This window comes from Ambystoma mexicanum, chromosome 3p, assembly GCF_040938575.1.
Source record: "Ambystoma mexicanum isolate Mex_15411 chromosome 3p, UKY_AmexF1_1, whole genome shotgun sequence".
NCBI lineage: Eukaryota > Metazoa > Chordata > Amphibia > Caudata > Ambystomatidae > Ambystoma > Ambystoma mexicanum.
In genome coordinates, this window is record NC_090925.1 from 123,765,513 (window position 1) to 123,784,872 (window position 19,360).

The following is a 19,360-nucleotide window of genomic DNA, read 5'->3' on the forward strand; positions in this document are numbered from 1 at the left end:
GTTTTACCGCAGTGTTCCTTCCAGCTGCGATTTACGGCTCTGTTAGATGGCCATCAATTAAGGTAAAACGGGTCATAGAGCAAGTTCACCTTTACTGACCCTTTCATGTGCAAAGCTCCAACTCTTCATGCAAAGCATATTGTAGGGGCTGTTATTTTTAATAGACCATATGCATTTTAAAGGCAAGCCCAAACAACAGGTCTCCCAAGCCATTTGGTTCACTTTATAGTTATTTATATAAAATGGGATATGGTTCTTATTAAAACTTTCGCATACAATTTCAAACAAGTAAAATATAAAATGAAGCAGTGTTAAAATAAAGTGCACCCCAAACTTTAAATAAAATATCCTAAAAATCTAACTATGCAATGACTAAGTAGATTTGTTTGCCTTCTAAAATTCTGTACCAAAAGTTAATGGTAGATAAAGTATTAATGCCATTTACACATTTTGAAAAATACATCAAAATGCAATTTTTCACAATCAATGAATACATTTTGAAGTTTCAATCGTGGTACAATCATGACAATCTACAAAAGCGGTCCTCACAAGGGATTGTGGATCTTGCTCCTATTATTTCATGGGTTGGAAAAAGATAAAAATGGAATCTTAAAAATGGTCTAATAAAATATCATGAACATTAGTCTCATTTTGAAACTGTCAAGCCAAAATATGCGTTGCCAGTACAAAAGTTAAATGCACACACTTATTTTGGCTGACTAGGCTGTAGACACAATCTGTTCCAAATCCCACCGCTGCCACCTATGTGACGAATGGACTTCTGCCCTGCAGGAGTACAAACGTGAGTAGAGGCTAAAGCGCCCACTCAGCCCTCACACTTCTACAAACCATCACAATCATAAAAGGTAAAACAGGCACATTTAATAGCAGTGGTGTAGCACAACATTTGGGGTCCCACTGCTAGTCATGCTGAGGGCCCCTCCCACCCCAAGGTCGGAAAGAAATCGCAGGACATGCCACACTCTGGACCAGGCTAGACTACCCCGCTTGCACAAAACACATGATGATAATGCTGCGGCAGAGGTAAGATGAAAATTGCACTATAAGAAATATATGAATATACGTTTTAATGCATGATAGATACAGCACACTTTCTGATATGAATTGGCTAAAAGGACAGAATGTTTGCAATTGTTTTGTAGGGTAACAATGATACAAAACTCTAATTCATGCAAGTCACCACCAGTGCACAGGAACATTAATTCTTTAATTAATGTAATGGTTGGCCATTAAAAATGCTATACCACAATTAAATCATATCCAACAGGCAGCATGATGTAGACCAGTCTAGACAGATAAGACTATTACAGTAAAACATGCCATGACACATTAAGACATACCTAGACTGGTTGCACCAAAATGCCAGTTGCAGCAATAACAATTATCATGGTTATTTTATCACAGATGCCCAGAAAAATATACAATGCCACAGTAAACGGCAGTGGTGGCTGTTGAATTTTTTAAGTGGGGGGGCATAAATATTTTCCCCAAATATCTTAGCGACCAAGAATAGCTAGGGAGCCCGAACCAATTAAGAGGAGCTCGGGAGGTGGGTTCTCCCGCCGCGATTTTAAAAAAAAAAATGAGTTCAAATTATGTATTTTTACAGCACACTTATTAAAAAATGGGTAAAAAGGCAAACAGCTTGCCATTGGTGGTGTAGGTTAATGCATGAAAAAAAACAATAAATGCAGGTTACAAATGTGCACAGGAACATTTCTCCGACAATTTTCATAATGCCTTTACCCACAATATGTGCAAATATAAAGATGGCAGGCATGATATTTTTTACTAGACTTCCGTCATAGATGTCCAGTAAAAAAATACAGTTCGTGTTGCCTAGGGCCTCTCCCTCCGTTGACAACTCTAGCTATGTCATTGCTGTGGTTGTAGTTGGTATTGTGCTCTGCAGTTCCTTCCTCTTCCCCCTTCCTCCTCTCCGAACTCAATGGTGCTCTCTACCTCCCCTATCTTATCTAATTGCTATTCTATTACCTATCCTATCCCTCCGACGAAGTCTGGAAGGAAAAAGTTCAAGAAGCATCTCCTGGTCTCCAATCCAGGCCTACGCATCACTGACGCCTATATCAACGCTTTTTCTAGGCAGGCTCTCACTGGCATCCTCTTTGTTGTTCCTTCGCCGGACCTATGGATTCCCCTTATGGTCTGTGCTCTACCCTTTCTCTCCTCTCCCTTTAATGGTGGCACCGCTGGGAGGTACTCTTGGCATCCTTCTGTTCCCTAGGGTCATCATTAAGGTCTATCTAAATGCACTGTCTGGTCCAGGGCTCACAGCCCAACCTCCTCCTTTTTGATAGGCGTCTTCAGTCTCATCAATTTCCTCCCTGCTTCTGCCTCTCCTCCTTCTGCCACCCCTCTGTCACCTCCAATGGGTGTACCACACTCCTGTACCCCTCCTTGGAAAACCTTCAAAATTGGCAACCTGCCCCACTTAGCTACCCTCAACTTTCGCTGTACCTTCAAACACTCCTCCGACATCTGCCATCTCCTTGAAGTCCCCGACCTAGACGTCCTTGCTCTCACCGAGATGAGGTTCAATGCCAGCTCCGTCACAAGTTTTGACACTCTCCACCCTATGGGCTACAAGATCCTCTCTAAACCTAGGTCTAACCGGCCCAGGGGCAGAGTTGCTCTGAGCTTCCCTGAGTGGGTCCTGCTACTATCATACCCACTCAGGCCTACTCATCTTTCAAATGCCTTGTATGCAGGCTTAATGTCTCTCCTGGCCTCTGTCTCTAGCCACCATCTACAGGCCCCCTGGCCAGGTCTCCCCACTTCCTCTCCGAATGGGCTGACCTTAACTCTTCTCTCCTTGCCTCCTCCTCCAAGTTTCTTGTTTCTCCTCCTCTGAGACTTCAATACCCACCTCGACTCCCCGGATGTGGCCTCTGGGCTCTTCTGCAACCTCTGTGACTATCTCCCTCTCGATTCTTCCCTCCGGTCCGACACACTCAGGTTGGACCATGCTCTCATTTCCTCTCACATGGAACTCCTTGGTTCCCCGACTAAGCCCCCACCCGCACTGCCAGCCTCCTTCTCGGTCATTCGACCTATGAAGCAAGTGTCAGATGCCGCTTTTGCAACCACCTTCACTCCCCTTCTCACTCCTACCACTGACTTCAATCCAACACAGCCCTTACTAACCTTCAACTCTCCATCTACAACACCCAAGACATCCTTTCCCCAGTCATGAGGATATGACTCCGACCTGGCCATTCCGAAACACAAGTGCAGAGCGGCTGGGCGTAAGTGGCAGGCCACAAGCACATCCTCTGACAAACTGGCCTGCCGCCTACTCCAAAGGCAATACAGACTCTCCATCAGCTCAAAGAAGAGGGCCTACATCCAAACCCGCATCTCTGCGGCCACTAACACGGCTGAACTTTTCAAGATCTGCAAGGAACTCGCCAAACCCACTGCAGTCTCCACTTCTCCTCTGCACTTCTCTGGCTTCACCACTTCATTTCTAAAACTCAGGACATCTTGTTCTCACTGTCCTCTACTCACCCTTCTCTCACCCACTCTGAGGTCTCCATTGCCCCCGCCTCTTCCCTACCCTCCTATGCTCCACTTTCTCACCCATAGTACCGGATGCGGTCTCTAGACAAGTCTGCTCTATGAAGGTCTCATCCAAACAGGTGTTCTCCTGCTCCTCCAGAACTATCATTGACAACATTGTCTCTCTTGATCTAGCCTTGGCCGATTTCTGCAATCACTCCATTGCCACTGGGTCTGCCCCTCACTTCTCAAGCACTCCCTTCTGCAACCTCTCCTCAAAAAGCCTTCTGTCGGGCAAACTACAGCCCTATCTCCATTACCCCCATTCTGGGCAAACTCTTGGAGAAGCGGGTCATCTCCCAGCTTATCCACCACACTGAATCTGTTGGTTGTCTCCAGACCGCCTCTCTAATCTCAATTCCAAATCTCCTTCCGTTCTCATCGTTCTTGACCTTTCCACTGCCTTTGATACGGTCAATCATGTCACCCTGATAAATCGGCTCGGTTATACCCTTGGTATCACAGACCAGGCTCTGAACTGGTTGACCTCCTTCCTCTCGGACCAACCTTCCCAGGGGCCCTTTTCTCTCCACCATCGCACTCTCCACCTGCGGAGTCCCTCTGGGCTCTAGCGTCTCACCTTGGTTGTTCAACACTTGATCGCCACTTTCTCTCCTAACATCCATGGTTATGCGGAAGACACAGCTCTCCTCAAGCTTCCCTCCTCTGCCTCTCTCATTCCCGATTGCCTGTCTGCTAATCATGCAGGGTGCTCTGCTAACGATTTCTGCCTTAATGCCAGTAAGACAGAGATCCTTCTCATTGGGACCCCTGCTCCCTCTTTCCCCCCCTCCTTGGGCCCTCTCCCCTCACCCTCCTGTGAGGCAAAACAACTTGGTGTCATCTTCCCCTTCTCTCTCTCCTTCTCTCCTCACATCAGAGACCTTGCCAAGAAGGCCCTCTTTCAGCTGCACCTCCTCAGAGGCATTCTCCCTTTCCTCGCCTTCCCACAGAAACTCTGTCTCCAGAGCTCTGCTTTCCAGGCTGGATGCAACAGCATCTTCCTTAATCTGCCTAACTCCTCCCTTGGCCCCATCAATTTATCCAGAATAGGACTGCAAGACTTATCCTTGGCCTCAAGCCCAGGGACTGCATCTCTCCAGCCCTAAAATCTCTCCACTGGCTCTCGGTTGCTGCGAGGATAAAGTTCAAGACCCCCTGCATCATCCACAAGGCTTTCTGGGGCCTTGGACCCCTCTAAATCCAATTCTCTCTCCCTGAATACCTCCCTGCTAGAGCCCTTCGTTTCTCTAGCTCTATGCAGATCAGATGCTTTTCCAAGCATAGAGTGGGGGGTAGCGCCCTCTCCTCCGCAGGTGCCTCGCTCTGGAATGGCCTCCATGCCCCTCTCAGACTTCAGCCAGATCTCCTCAAGTTCCGGAAGCTTCTCAAGACCTTCCCTTTCTCTTCTTCATTCCCTCTCCCCTGCTAATGTCCTTGTCTGCTTCGTGACTGGCTGCCTGATTACTTAAGAGTTCTTCAGGGCACAAGCCCCCCCATGCCAGTCTATACCTGCACTTGGTCTCTCCCGACCCCACCCCTCATCCTGCACTTGCCCTTCTGGGTCGCTCCAATGCTCGTGCCTGGCTGGGCCTTCACCCCTGTAGCCCTTCCAGCCCCTTACCTCGCACTTAGCTTGTGGACCTTCCTTCCCCTGCATTCTCTGCTTCACCTGGCCTCCCCTGGCACTCGCTTTTCCACACAGGCCCTCTGAGCTGACGAGCACTCCCCCCCACTCCCCCTGCACTTTCCTAATGTCACAAGGCCTAGTAGGGTTGTCTTGTTTTTAACCTCACTGTTTCTCCCTCCCTCTTGTCTTGTTACACCTTGAAACACATTGTGTTAAGGAACATTATAAATACCCAATGTTAGAAAGAATTCTCAGAAATGTGCAAATTCCCTTCTACATTGGAGACCCCCCAGCTCCTTTACTGGACTTTCGGACTTAATTTTTTAAATTTGAACCCTGTGTTTCTTTGGGTTTTGGAGTCTGAAACTCCAAAGGCATCTTTTTACATGGTGACACAGCACCCTCAGTGCAGTGTCACAGAGAAATCCTTTGGATTTCTGCTAAGGTTTAAATACCTTCTCGTGGATAACTACTGTTTCCAAGGGCAGTAAAGTGAAATTGACTTTACTTACATGTGTCTTTATAGACCCAAAACACACTATCTTACAATAGGGTGCTGGAGGGGTTACTTAGTATTCCCTTTGTCTATCTTCTCATGTAACATTTCTATGTTACCCTTTCTACAATTAACGGCTGGTGGCAGTGGTTTACTTGTTCATAGCATTGTGCGTTTGCAGCTGCAGTATAGCACCCATCGGTGCCCATTTTGTCAAAATGGCCCGGTCTTCTTTTTTCACCATTTCTTGTCGGAAAGGTCCTGCTTGAGATATACTATGCATGCCAACCAGGTTTTGGCCCCTTTGTTCATTTTGTCTTTGGTGGTATTCACTGGTGAAGTCCGCCTCTAGCTCCAGCGTGTCTGGCAGGGCAGGAAGCAAGGGAGGAACCCGAAACTCCCTTTGCCTACCTAGTCTCCTTGGATACAGGAATGCATCCAGAAGGTGATTTGCCGTCTGGCTGTCCTTGGTGTGACAGCTAGGCTGCGAATGAATAGGAGAGAATTGCAAAAAAGGCGAGATCTTTTGCAAGGAAGGCAGAGTCGACCACTTGACGAAGGAACCAAAGAAAGAAACTGGAAGAGAAGCTTGCTGCACCTCCTGCACCGTTGGTTTGCCCGGTGAAGCCCTGTTGCAGTGCTGAAGCTCCAATTGCGACATCGACTAGAGAAGCCCATAAAGGATGACTTCTCCCCTTGGGTTGGAGGGACCAATTGACCCCAAGACGAACTCGACTGAAACCCCTCTCTGCTTGCTGACTTCCATTGCTGCTGCAGGAACCCAGTGCCAGGGGAAAACACCAGAATCGAGTGCATCATTTTTTTTTTTAACAACTTTATTTATCATTTTTAAGCAGGTCCCAAGCTGCAGGAAGATCTTCCATACTCCCTTGAAGCAGGACTAACCAAGCCTGAGCCATCTCAACAGAGTGCTGGACCCCAGAAGCAAGGAAAGTCCACAAGGTGTCCAAGAACCACGTTGGTGCTATTTGCGAGTAGCTGAAACCACGAAGTGCCGCTGATCTGAAGTGTGCTCATTGCTGCCGCCGACCTTCAAACCGCAGTGCAGGAGTCCCCAGACATCCTCCCTCTTGTCCCCATGACTGAGGCCCAAACAGGAACAGAAGCCAGCTGGAACCTCTTTCTTCAGACTCAAGGTACTGTTAACTAGGGGTACTTACCTCCTGTTGTATGTAGATTGCTAGCTTTCAGTTGAGACTTGCATTGGCTGCCCTTTGCAGTGTTGCTTGCAGCTTTGCCCTTCTCAGGCCTCCCAACTTGTGGCCGAACAGTGATTTCTTTTTACAACAAAATTCTCTTTAACATTGTGCAAGACTTGTAACTATCATTAAGAAGTGCCTCAGCTCTCCTAGACTTTGCTCAAGTGACATTGGCTGTCCTGGCTGCCTGAAGACTCTTCTTACCCCCGGACTCTGTTTTTAACTATCCCTCAGAAAAGTCATACATACCTTACTTGTATAGCTGGGAAAGGGTTAATCCATATTGCATTGGGGATTCTTAAGTGCGTACCTGTTTGAGAAACTTCTTGACCATTGTTTCCTTCCCTAACCTTTTCCTTTTTGCCACAACTTCAGTATTCTCTTTTAAGTGTGAAAAGTGATATATTAATGTACACAGTGTCCTAGCAATTGAAGTCACCTGAGGGTGTAGGGTGTGTGGGACATCCCAAAAGGGTATCTACGTACTTAAATATACTTCAACAATACACTCTTAGTTCAGTTAAGTGTTGCATATTGCTCCCTTCTAAGGCTTATTTATACTCAAGATTTCATGATTAAATAATTATTGATTAATTCGTCCGTTTTAAATGTTTTTTGAATACTTGTCACTGTGAAATCTCTATGTTACATCTCTACAGATCATATTGACCCCTCTGGCTGCTCAGTCACACTACCAACTTGTGTAGTACAGGCCTATACCAAAGGTTGGGTTACCTAGTGCCAAGAGGACAAGGCTGGTGTAGTCCCCCACAAAATTATGATTTAGCGCGCACAACCCCGGCCCACCTCTGAAGATACTGGTGGGGGGTGCCTGTACTTCTGCTCTCTATATGGTAGAGGAGAGGCACAGAGGACCCCAGCCAAGATTCTCAATTGATAGCAATGGACGAGCAATCAAGGCCTAGCTTCTCGGGAGGTGATGCAGGCTGGTTCTTAAGTACAGTGTAGTCCCCAAACCCCCACAAAGGAATGTCCACACACTGTATTACTGAAAACACAGTCTTTATATAATATTCAAAGGTATGTACACGATCACAATAACGCACTTTGTACTCGGAAGTCAACAATGATAAATATATACAGTTCTAAAGTGGTACCACCAATGTTATCAAATCTCATTAAAGTGCATCAACTGTACGGTTAAAATGTCACACAGATCAATAACGAGGAAACCAGCAACAGAGATAGGAAGGAACGCATGATGGTTGAAACAATAGGCAGATTTCTGACCCCTACAACTAGGCACAGCTCTGTGTGGAGATTCCCCCCCCCCCACCTGGGCAACCTGTAAATAAAGATATATAGCACAAGCCCAGTCCATATATTGTTTAATAGTGTTTTTTCCTCCTATTAAGGTTTTATCCCCCCAATGTACCTGGTGGAGTAGAGTTTTCGATGGCGGTCGACAGTGGCGGACAACAGTCCGGGTGCTTCTCTTAGGGATTCCGCGGCAGTCCCCGTCTCCGGTCGGCAACCTGTCGTAGGCCTGTCTACCAGGGAGCATTGGCAAATAGCAGCTGTGCACGATAGTCCCTCGTAGCTCGGGAAGAGGGTGCCTTACCAGGTCCTCTGGGTCAGTCATTGGAGACACAGCAGTTTTCAGATTGTGAATGAGAGCAACAGCAATTCTTCTCTTCCAGCAGGGCTTCAAGGTCAAGCTTCAGTTACTCCAGTTACTCGTAGTGGACTTCAGCTTCTGAACAATTTCCAGTGGTGAGAGGTCTCCAGATATACCATTCTGTCTCCCATCCACACTGCTAGGTCACACTCTGCATGAATGCCCTTCTGGATGATTGGCTGACTGACAGCAGCCAATCAGGCACGCAGTGCATTCAGGCCACCCTCCTCTCGCTCAGACACTCACAACAAGGAATGTGGATTGGGACAAGTACCCAGCCATTCAACACTACACACTGCATTCAGGCCAGTTTCGGGCAGGGCCGGCTCATTTCTCATACCAGAAACCAGACAACCACAACAAGAAGTGCATATTGGTCACACACTCCATTCACCCAGGTCCCACCCACAGGAGGTACCCACAACATACAGTCACTGGGAAGGCTCCAGCTAGTCTGGCCGGGCCTTCACAACAACACCATATATGGCACTTCCACCCAACAGCCAGTCAGGGGGAAGGGACAGAGTCAGGGCTTCCCAGGACTTTGGGAAAACAAGGTAATCGGTAATAGAAAGCAAGAGGCCACAGGGGCCATTTTGTTTTCGATCAGGAATCAACTGATCCCAATGGCAGGGCCGGGGTATCCCAAAATGGAGGATACTCTGCGCACCTGTAAAATTCAGCATGGAGCTGCCACCAGCCCATACCCTGCTCTGCGGACCACCCACAGGTGCCAAAAAACATACACTAGGGGCACAGGGTTGTACCCCCTCCACCCATGGGTGCCATAAGGGTATCCCACGGGTCCGTTCACCAAACCAAAAGAGAGCTGCACCGGCAGGAGTCCCACATGAACTCCTGCACGGAAAACACGACAGAACACACGATACAAAGCAGTAAAGGACAAGGATACGGAGGCCCTGTCCCTCCGATGCATTTCCAGCATCACAACCTCCCCCCCTCCAGCATGTCCCCTTTCCCTCCCACCCTATACCCCAAACTCAGCTCTCGTCCCAGAATTACCTCCACACCTCCACGTTTGAAGACAGAGCCAACGCCTATCAGAACGCATTCTCCATACACCTTACGGCAAAATGGGATGTAACCCAACAAAATACGAGCACGGCATCAACTAGTTGTTTGCCCAGCTTTGAAAAAGGCTAAAATGAGCCGAAACACGTGTCACTGAAGGGGACAACAGAAAACTAAAACAAAAATAAACAAGAAATCATGAACATCATTTGAGTGGTATGAATTGTCAGCTGGCGCAGTTTTGAGAAATACCTGTAGCATCATTTTCTAATAGCGGTTTTGGCTATATCTGCTTTTCTAAAAAAGGCGACAGATTTGGGAATATATAAACTCTCCAGTTTACCTATAGCAGCAACTGAATTCAATTAGCAAAATAAGAGGCGTTGCCGCCCAACCATCTTATCAAAAGCCAAACACAGTCCTGTGATTCTGTTACGCTCACCTGGTATCCACAGGGACGCCACCCAGCTGGGTTACTCGCTGGTATGCTTCTCAGCTTTGCCCTTGTGTGGTCTGCAGGGAAGGTTCGGCCTGAAAATACAGGAGGACTGTGTTCAAGACTGACCGACTCGGGTAAGTATCCTCCCCCCACCCCCGTATGCTTTCAGTCCCTCTGGCGCCCTTTCCTCACCTTGTGGTAGAATTAGGTGTGCTCTCCGTCCTGCCTTCTTTGCAGGGGCACGTTGTCTTTCATGGGCGAGTGCGGTCAAGTTATTTCACCAACACCGGCTCGTTTGATATTGTTCAGGTAGGTCTTATTGCTGTTCTTTAGTTTTGTTGGTATCCTGCATGCCTTTCTTTGTTTAAAATGTCTTTTTCCTCCCTTAGGTATGCAGAGCTTCAGCATGGCGAACTGGCTTGGTTGAGCCCCGCTGGTAAATGATGGCGCATTAAGAGTGCTATGATGCGGTAAGTAAGCGCTATGCGCAGCGCTGCAAAGTCTTGCCTTTGCTAACCTATATTTGTTTGTTGTTTGTTTATTCATTTGTTAAGCGCACCATACTCGTAAGTAAAAGGGCGCAACGACAAGGAAATGCACGGCTTACATAGTTACGTATACACAGGTTACAGAATTTACATATAGCAAGATGAACACATTTTGCATGAATACTGGATATATACAATATGAACAATAGGACTGAAGCAGAGGTACATGCACTAAGGATATAAAGCTTATATGGTTACAGTTAAGCTTATATAGGCTACAATATTTACATAAAGAAAGAATATAGCAAGATATACTGTTTTCTTAATTGCAGGATAGTGTCTTCAGGGGAGAGGGTGATGGGAGGCTAAGGATTGGTAGCAGTGATGTGTTTTATTACATTTTTCCTGAAGAGTGGATATGGTTGGTCAGCCCTCAACTCCTGGGGCAGTGAATTCCAGTTTTTGGCAGCCTTAACAGTGAAGCCATTACCCCCGATGGTAGTAAGTTTGTATTTGGGGATATTTAGGCAATTGGTGTTCCCACTTCTAGTTGGTCTGAGAGAAGTTCTTCTCTGAAGTTTGTCTATAAGGTAACTAGGGGCCGCATTGTTCAAGGCTTTATGAGTCAAGGAGAGTGTTTTTAGAAGTATTTTATTGGATGTGGAGAGCCATTTGTGTTGATGTCTCAGGGCAGAAATGTGGGTTTTCTCGTTGATGCCAAGGGCTGCTCTTAAGGCGTTATTCTGTAGCGTTTGGAGCTTTTGAATAGTGGATTTGTTAGCCCCAATGTAGAGGGCATTACAATAGTCGATTCTAGAGAGTATAAGAGCTATAGCCAGGATGAGACAACTATTGTCAGAGAGGAACGGTTTACCAGCTCTAAGAAGTTTGCATGTCTAAGCCGTCGCCGAGGTAAGGGATTTGACCTGCTTGTCAAAAGATAGTGTGGAGTCCAAGTAAAATCCCAAGGTTTTTACTTCCTTGGAGACTTTAATAGTATTGCCGTCAATATTGAAAGATGAATATTCTTGACCTAATTTTTTAATATTGGCCTGCGAACCCAGTATTATTAGTTCAGTCTTATCATCATTCAAGCACAGTCCATGAGTGGCCATCCATGCTTGGATGATAAGGTAAACTTTGTTCACTAGGCCCATGTCCGTACCGTAATCCCCAGAAAGTGGTAGGAGAATCTGAGTATCATCTGCATAGTTAGTGTAGGTGATACCCAGCTGGTCCAGATCGTCGAACAGTGGCTTAGTGAAGATGTTATAGAGGGTAGGCGAGACGCAGGATCCTTGGGGAACACCACATAGGATGGGTGAAGGATCGGCCGAAGCTGAGGGGGAGAAGACTCTCATGGTCCTCTCACTCAGAAAGGACTCCATCTACTTGATAGCGTCCGTGGAGAAGTGAGCTGCAGAGTCAAGGTGCCGACATAGGACCTTGTGGTTGACCAGGTCGAAAGCAGCGGAGAGGTCGAGTAGGAGCAGGAGTACTGTCCTTCCGTTTGTCTCTCAGCTCGTCTATTTGGGACTTAAGGTCGATTAGGGCAGTCTCAGTTCCGTGCAGTGGACGGAAGCCAGATTGTCTTTTGCCCAGGAGTTTGTGCAATTCTAAATGCTTCTGAATTTGAGTGTAGGCAGCCTTATCCAGTATTTTTAATAAAAATGGGACCGTGGTAATAGGCCGGTAGTTTGTAGGAATGAGCGGATCAAGTGTCTGTTTTTTGAGGAGTGGTAGCACCCAGGATTGCTTGAGGTTGGCAGGTATAGTACCTGTAGCAAATGAGGCATTTATCAGTTTGGTTATAAATGGGGAGAGTTCTCTAGCAGCATCTTTTATTAGCTGCGCTGGGCAGATATCACCTTTGCAGTTTGAAGGCTTCAGAGATAGGATGATTTTTTCTACCTCTAGGATGGACATTTTAGAGAAGTGAAATGTGGCATTATGTGCCGGTGGTAGCTCGTTGGGCAGGAGAGTGTTAGGCGAATGCAGTAAGTTTAGAGCCTTCTTTTTTAGTTCGATTTTATTCTGCAGTGTGTCAATTTTATGCGCTAAGGCTTGTTGCATATCTGTGCACCAGGATTTGTCCTTGGTGCAGACGTCCGGGATAGCATTAGGGGACTCTAGTTCTTTGAGTATGCAGAAGAGTTCTTTCATGCTTGAGTTTGTATTAGCAATACGTTCATCGTAGGAGTCACGTTTTGCTTGGCAGATTTCCTTTTTGTAATGTGAGGAAAGTGCAGTTAATTTAGCTTTATTCTCCCTAGAGGGGCATAGTCTCCAATTTGTCTCACTTTTGTTCTTTAAGGTGCGAAGGTCTTTGAGTTGTGGGGTGAACCACTTGTTTAGGTGGGCTATGGGTTTGCTCGGTCTGAGTTTGATAGGAGCAATGTTATCCAAAGTGGTAAGCATAATATTGTTAAATTCCTGAACTAGGCTGCTGGGGTTGAGATTATCAGACAGTGCGTTGAGAGTAGGTAGTATGGCGGGGATGATTTTTTCTGCCGTAATACTTTTATTACTTCTGGTTGGGCATGGTGGCGCTCGTGGTCGGGCCAGTGGAGTGGGTCTGATAGTAGATAAGTTAAAGGAGATCAGAGAATGGTCTGTCCATGCTAAAGGCAGGATGGAAGTGATAGTGGCAGAGCAGTTAATGTCCGCAACCCAGTCCAATATTCTCCCTTTAAGGTGGGTGGGTGTAGTGACTTTTTGGGTAAGGCCTAATGCTTTGATCGTGTTGGCTATATCTGTGGCATTTTTGTCCGTTTGATCGTTAAAACCTAAGTTGAAGTCACCTAGTATAAGTAGTTGCGTGGTGGGTTTCAGGTTGTTCATAATTATATTATGCAAGTCTTCCTCAAAGGTACCAAGAGGGCCGGGTGGTCTGTATATAAGGTGTATGGTAATGGATTGCGAGTTGTTTATCTGCATTTTGGCAGTGAGGGTTTCACATGAATGTAGAGGCAGGGTAGGGGCTAGTCTGAGACCAAGAGCCATTTTAGAAATAATAGCAATGCCGCCACCTCGTGCATTATCACGGTCTTGTCCGATTATGGTGTAGCCATCAGGGATAGCTAGCATAAGGGCAGGTCCTGCTGCATAATGGAGCCAAGTTTCCATAATTGCAAAATAATCCAAGTTCCCTTCCGTAATTAAATTGGCAATATCCGTAGCGTGAGCGACTAGAGATCTAACATTAAGGAGCGCTCCCTTGAGAGGGCGCGCTTCAGGAGTTTTGTTAGCTCGGATAGGTTTGTCTACAGTGGGGGAAGCTTTGGGTTGGAGGTTAATAAGCTGGGGGGTGTTCACATTCAAGGTAGATGTTTGAATGGGCCATTTAGATTGGCTAGGCAATAGTGGGCTAGGTTTGTAATTCGTTTTGAGGTTGGAGGCCGGAAGGGTTCTTCTCCGTGGTTCGTGTAGTTTGGCTTGTCTTGCGCGGAGTCTGTTGTTTCTATTGGATGTGGTGCAGGGTAGGGAGGCATAGAGTTTTGTTTCTTGGGCCTTGCAGAATGTGGAGAGATTGGGTTGCATAGCGTTAGTAGTGAGTTGGCTAAAGTTTGAGGTAGGTGTTAGTGACTGAACGATGTGATCTTGACTGCTAGGGACAGCCTGTGTGACCGTAGCCATGGTACAGAGGGCTAATGCTAGGTGTAGCATCCTCCCAGTTCCAGTGGGTGGAGAATGTGGTCTAATGGCGACGATAGGGCATAGCACAACATAAGTCAAGTAGCGACCAGAGGGCGGAGCATGGGTTAAATGAGGTCTAATGGCGACCATGAGGCACAACACAGGGCACAACATAAGTCAAGTAGCAACCAAAGGGCGCAGCATGGATTAAATGAGGTCTAATGGCGACCATGGGGCACAACACAGGGCTCGGCATAGGTCCGGTGTGGTCTAATAGTAACCAAAGGGCGCAACACAAGGCACAACATCAGTCAAGTAGCGACCAGAGGGTGCAACATGGATTAAATGAGGTCTAATGGCGACCATGGGGCACAACACAGGGCTCAGCATAGGTCCGGTGTGGTCTAATAGTAACCAAAGGGCGCAACACAAGGCACAACATCAGTCAAGTAGCGACCAGAGGGCGCAACATGGATTAAATGAGGTCTAATGGCGACCATGGGGCACAACACAAGGCTCAGCATAGGTTGGATGGGAGTCTGAACATGACCATGGGGCACAACACGTAATACTTTGGAAGAGCAGTTCCTTTGGGATATCACGATAGCAGAAATGCAAAAAGCAAAAAGAGTATTAGGCTACCTAGATACGAATGCTCGCAGTTAGAACGTGCATGCATGGCATTAGGCAGACAAATGTATGTTTCCCTTCCTTGTAGGTTGCAGTGTTCTTCAGCGTAAGTGGAATGTCCGGAGTGGTGCCAGCCGAGAGGTAAGGTAAGCCTTTTGAGCAGTTCGTAATTTGTAAATGTCTTGCCTCCATCTTCCTCTTTCAGGTCGTTCTGTCCGGGAGGCGTGCAGATTCGAGGAAGCTGTTCTCAGTAGCTGCGAGTGTTTAAAAATGAAGACTGCATTTAAGATGCTGCTGCTAATGATGTTCCTTTTGTCTCCTTGCAGGTTCTGCTTCTCCGAGGTTCGAGGGAATAGCTGGACACGGTGAGCGTCACGTTGCAAGCTGCAAAGTAACACGAAGCATGTTCTGCAGTCAGGGTGTGGTTTATATAGCCCAGGTAAAGTAGTACCAGGGAAAGTAGTTCCAGGCCTGCCACACCCAAAACACTAGACTGCATCGCTTGGTTCCTAGGAACCAAGCTATGTGGATGCCTCCATGTTGGCTGACAAAACAATAAAGTAGTTTCCAAGCATATTGTTGTTTATGGTGTATGAGCCTGGAGCCATAGGCGCCAGGACTGGCCCCATGAGGGCTTTCGAAGAGGATGCCAGGCTCTAGAGGCCCGAGTCCCGACTACACCTGGCCAATGGGTTTGCCAGAGGGGGTTTTGGGCGAGGGTCGTGACAGATTCAAATTATATATGTGTTGATCCAAACAATAGAGAAATAATTTATCTGCAAGCTTTTGTAAACTTGTGATCAGTTCATTAAGCATAGGAAGAATGGAGCTCTTGGAATACCAAGGTAGCCGAATACATACATATTTATTTTCTTTTGACACTGCTGAGCGCACGATGATACATTTGCCCAGGATTACATCATTTGGTTAAGTCGGGAAGCCAGGATTGTTTGCCGGTCCTACAGTTTGAAAGGAAGCTGGCAGAATACAGCAACACCACCCTATCTGAAGTCAAAGCTTTCTGCTTGGTTTTCTTCAAAAGCTAAACTATTAACGTGTTTAATGAAGGTGACTTCAAATCACCAAACGACATGGAAAATAAACCTTTTAATAGTAACATTGCTATAAAAACATCTTATGTGAAATAAGCTGCTCCAAAAGAGCAGAAAAAACAAGGTCTTGGTTCAGGGATGTCATTTAGGGGTCGCCAGAGGTCGTAACTGTGACCTGCAAAAAAGACATTTCTTTTCTATTTTGTACTGCAAGCTCCTGGGATGTGGCCAGCACCTGTGGCTCTTTACTTCTGGAGTGGCTGGCTTTATGGTTGAGGACCCTTAAAAAAAAGAAGAAAAATAAGAACAGGAGTGTCACAAGTCTAACACTTTCAGCACTGATCCTAAATAAGAAATAGGAATACGAAATAATTTGTCTTTATGGAATTCCATACAATAATTGATAGACTCATTAAAGGTTTATTTCAGGCACAATCGGGGGTGAGTCACTGATTTAGTCTGTTCTTAAACGCCTCAACTCAGCCTTTCATCTTCTGAGGTCGATAAATGAGTACCAACACAGGTTGGGTGATACTGGGTGTATATTTTTTCTATATAACGTGCCTAAGTATAAATTCTATATAATAACACATCATTACCATTTGGTCATGGACGTCTGCTTGCATTCACAGTAGTTTGGTAATATGGGTCTATGCACACTGATCTTAACGATACATATGGCGATCCATTCCTGTATGAAATGTACATCATATTATAGTGATATCCTAACCATATTTTTCATAGTGTACAATGCTATGTGATGCCACTTCCTGTTTTGTCAACGGGTGAAAGGTCGTGTTCCATCGTTTCCCGCAATATCACTTTGGGGTGGTGTCAAATGATATCACTTTTCTTCTTTTTTAAAAAAAAAAAAATCATCATCACATAGCTAAATACTTACAGAACCCACTCAAGGCATGTCTACTCGTTGCCACCAGTAATGAAAATAGAGTTGCATTTAATAAGCAGTACAGCCAAATGATGACACCGGAAAGGACCATTTGCCAGTTGTATTTATGCTCAAATATTAAATTACAACACAACTCATTAAATGACATTCCCTGCTTCCGCTGATGCCGCTATCATTCAACATACTCTATAACTTCCATCTATATAATGACCAAAACCAACAACTTTGCCCAAGAGATTATGGCTAGAATCAGTAGACTCACAATTTTAAAGGTGCACAGAAGTGGGAGGCAGATGAGCTGCTGTGCATGTTAGCATCCCCTCGTGAACTTGTCATCTCATTTCAGCCAAACATGTAGGATGCCGCCAGTAAGGGTTTACTTTGCTGAATGCGATGAGATGTGCTTTAATTCAGTTTCCCGCAGTCCTGTGCTTGTAACCCCTGCCTCCCCCAGCCACACTTGCCTCGCGGCAAGCAAGCCCCACGCACTTACCCTCACTGTATGCAGAGCATTGCTTAGAAGGAAGGCTGCCCGTTTCTCCTGCGGTGTCTCTGGCAGAGCCATGTTAAATGTCCCCTGGGCCTGGCAATAAGAGATTACACCAACAAGCATGCTGGCCAAAAGGAAGGCTTTAAGCAATAAAGCACCATTTCAGCACTAGACATGTTTATTTTGTCTTTACTTTCAGCGTTTTTTTATCTTTAAGAGCTAGCAGGTGCACGTTAGTATTTGCCATAGCACCTGTGTGGTTTTGATGGAGCCCATATATTTTTACTGTTTGATTTCCTATCCCGTCTAGGATCATGGCGTCTTCCCATAAAGTTGCCATTACAATACCAGTCAATCAGGAATCCTGAGGCAAACAGGTCAACAATGATGGATGGGGAAACAGCCAAGGCAAGGGAGGAGCTTTGGCCCTATTTCTTGGAATGTTACAACTGGTGCGAAATTAAAGCTCCATGTCTTTGTAACACAAGTACAGAGTACTTATGGCTGCATAGAATGCCCACTAGGCAAATATATCTGAATGATACAAATACAACAAGCGCTATGCACAATTCCCAGAATTTCAAGAAAGTAATACCATCAGAGTCAAAGTGTACCACCAGACCCAAACTAAATACTTCCAGGTACTAAATATTTGCGTTTTAAGAGGCAGGGTTTTAGTTAGTCCAGCTCAAAGATCAGAGCTGGGGTGCTGTGACACAGGGGTTTGGGTGGCACTGAAGAGATCAGGGCCCCACCTGCAAATTGGTAATCCAAGCCTGTTTCAGTGGGAGGGGTGGAACGTTGCCATAGGGGGGTGGGGGGGCGAGGTGCCCGTTGAAGAACATACATCAGTTGTACAGAGCCTGGCTGGGACTTCAGGGAGAAATGGGACGTGGGAGTCGTGCTATGGAGGAGGGAGAGACGCTGCCTGGTGTGGGAGTTGGAGGTGGAGGTCTTACTGTCTAGGGAGTGCAGGCTGGCATGAGAGCACTTTGAACCAATATCACCCACGGGAGCATCTGAAAAAAAAAACAGAGGGGATTACTGCGGCAGGGAGGGTGGTGTCCTGTGTCTGCAAAGGCTTTTACAAGAGTTACTTCCATATGAACGGAGGGGGTTTGACTGGGGGACGACGCACAATGTCCCAAAAACATGCCTCCCGTCCATGAAGAGGAGCCCCATAGAAGAGGTTATAGCGCCTCGAGGCGATTTCACCGACAGTGGGCGTTCAACAAGATGACAGCACTAACGACGGGCGCGATTTGTGCTTGGGATCCGCAGCATTCTCAAATAGTGGCAAGGCCGCCCCCCCCCCCGACCTGTTCATTCCAGATACATAAATTGGTGCAAAGAAAAAGTTACCAGGGATATGCTGATAAAAAGCAGCAAATGCGCCCCCTAATCCCACACAGGGGATAAACTCGATGTACACTTTAGGAAAGCTTGGCTTACCGTTCATGGTCGCCCCTTCATGGCAGTGGGTGTCCAGCTCCGGAGGCAGGAGCGGGCGTCGGCTCAGAGGGCATCGAGGTCCAGAAAGGCAGTTACTTCCATAAAAGGGGGCTATGAGTGGCTCTGATAGAGGCTCTCTTCCCTGGAAGGTCGCACTGCCTGTGACATGCAGAGGGGCGATAAAAGCCATGTGAACTCTGCTGCGAGAGCACAAGTTTAACACAAGAGAGTTCCACCCAGCCACCCCTGATGCTCCTTCCCGCGAACCAGACTCCCAGAAGAGGAGGGAGAGTAAAGGGGCGTGACAGGGGAAGAAACATGAGCAGAATGGGGAGAGGAGACATCAGGGAAGCGCAAACACGAGAGGAGGAGGACCAAGCGAGATGAGGGAGGTGGCCAGGAGGGGAGCAGCAGACCCAGATAATGACGGCACGAAGCAATCTGCAACTTGCAAATGCACACGCCCGCCGGCCCCGGACTCTGTCATGTTATGTACCAATACAATTCCAATGTTTTGTAAAATAGTAACACTGTCTGCTGGCGCATTGGTGTCTCAGCAGTTGTCTCAGGTGCTGCCCGCAGCAGGCACTCCGACACGGTTGGCCGCCGGGTGTTACCTTTCTGTGCATCTGCGGCGGGCCGCAAA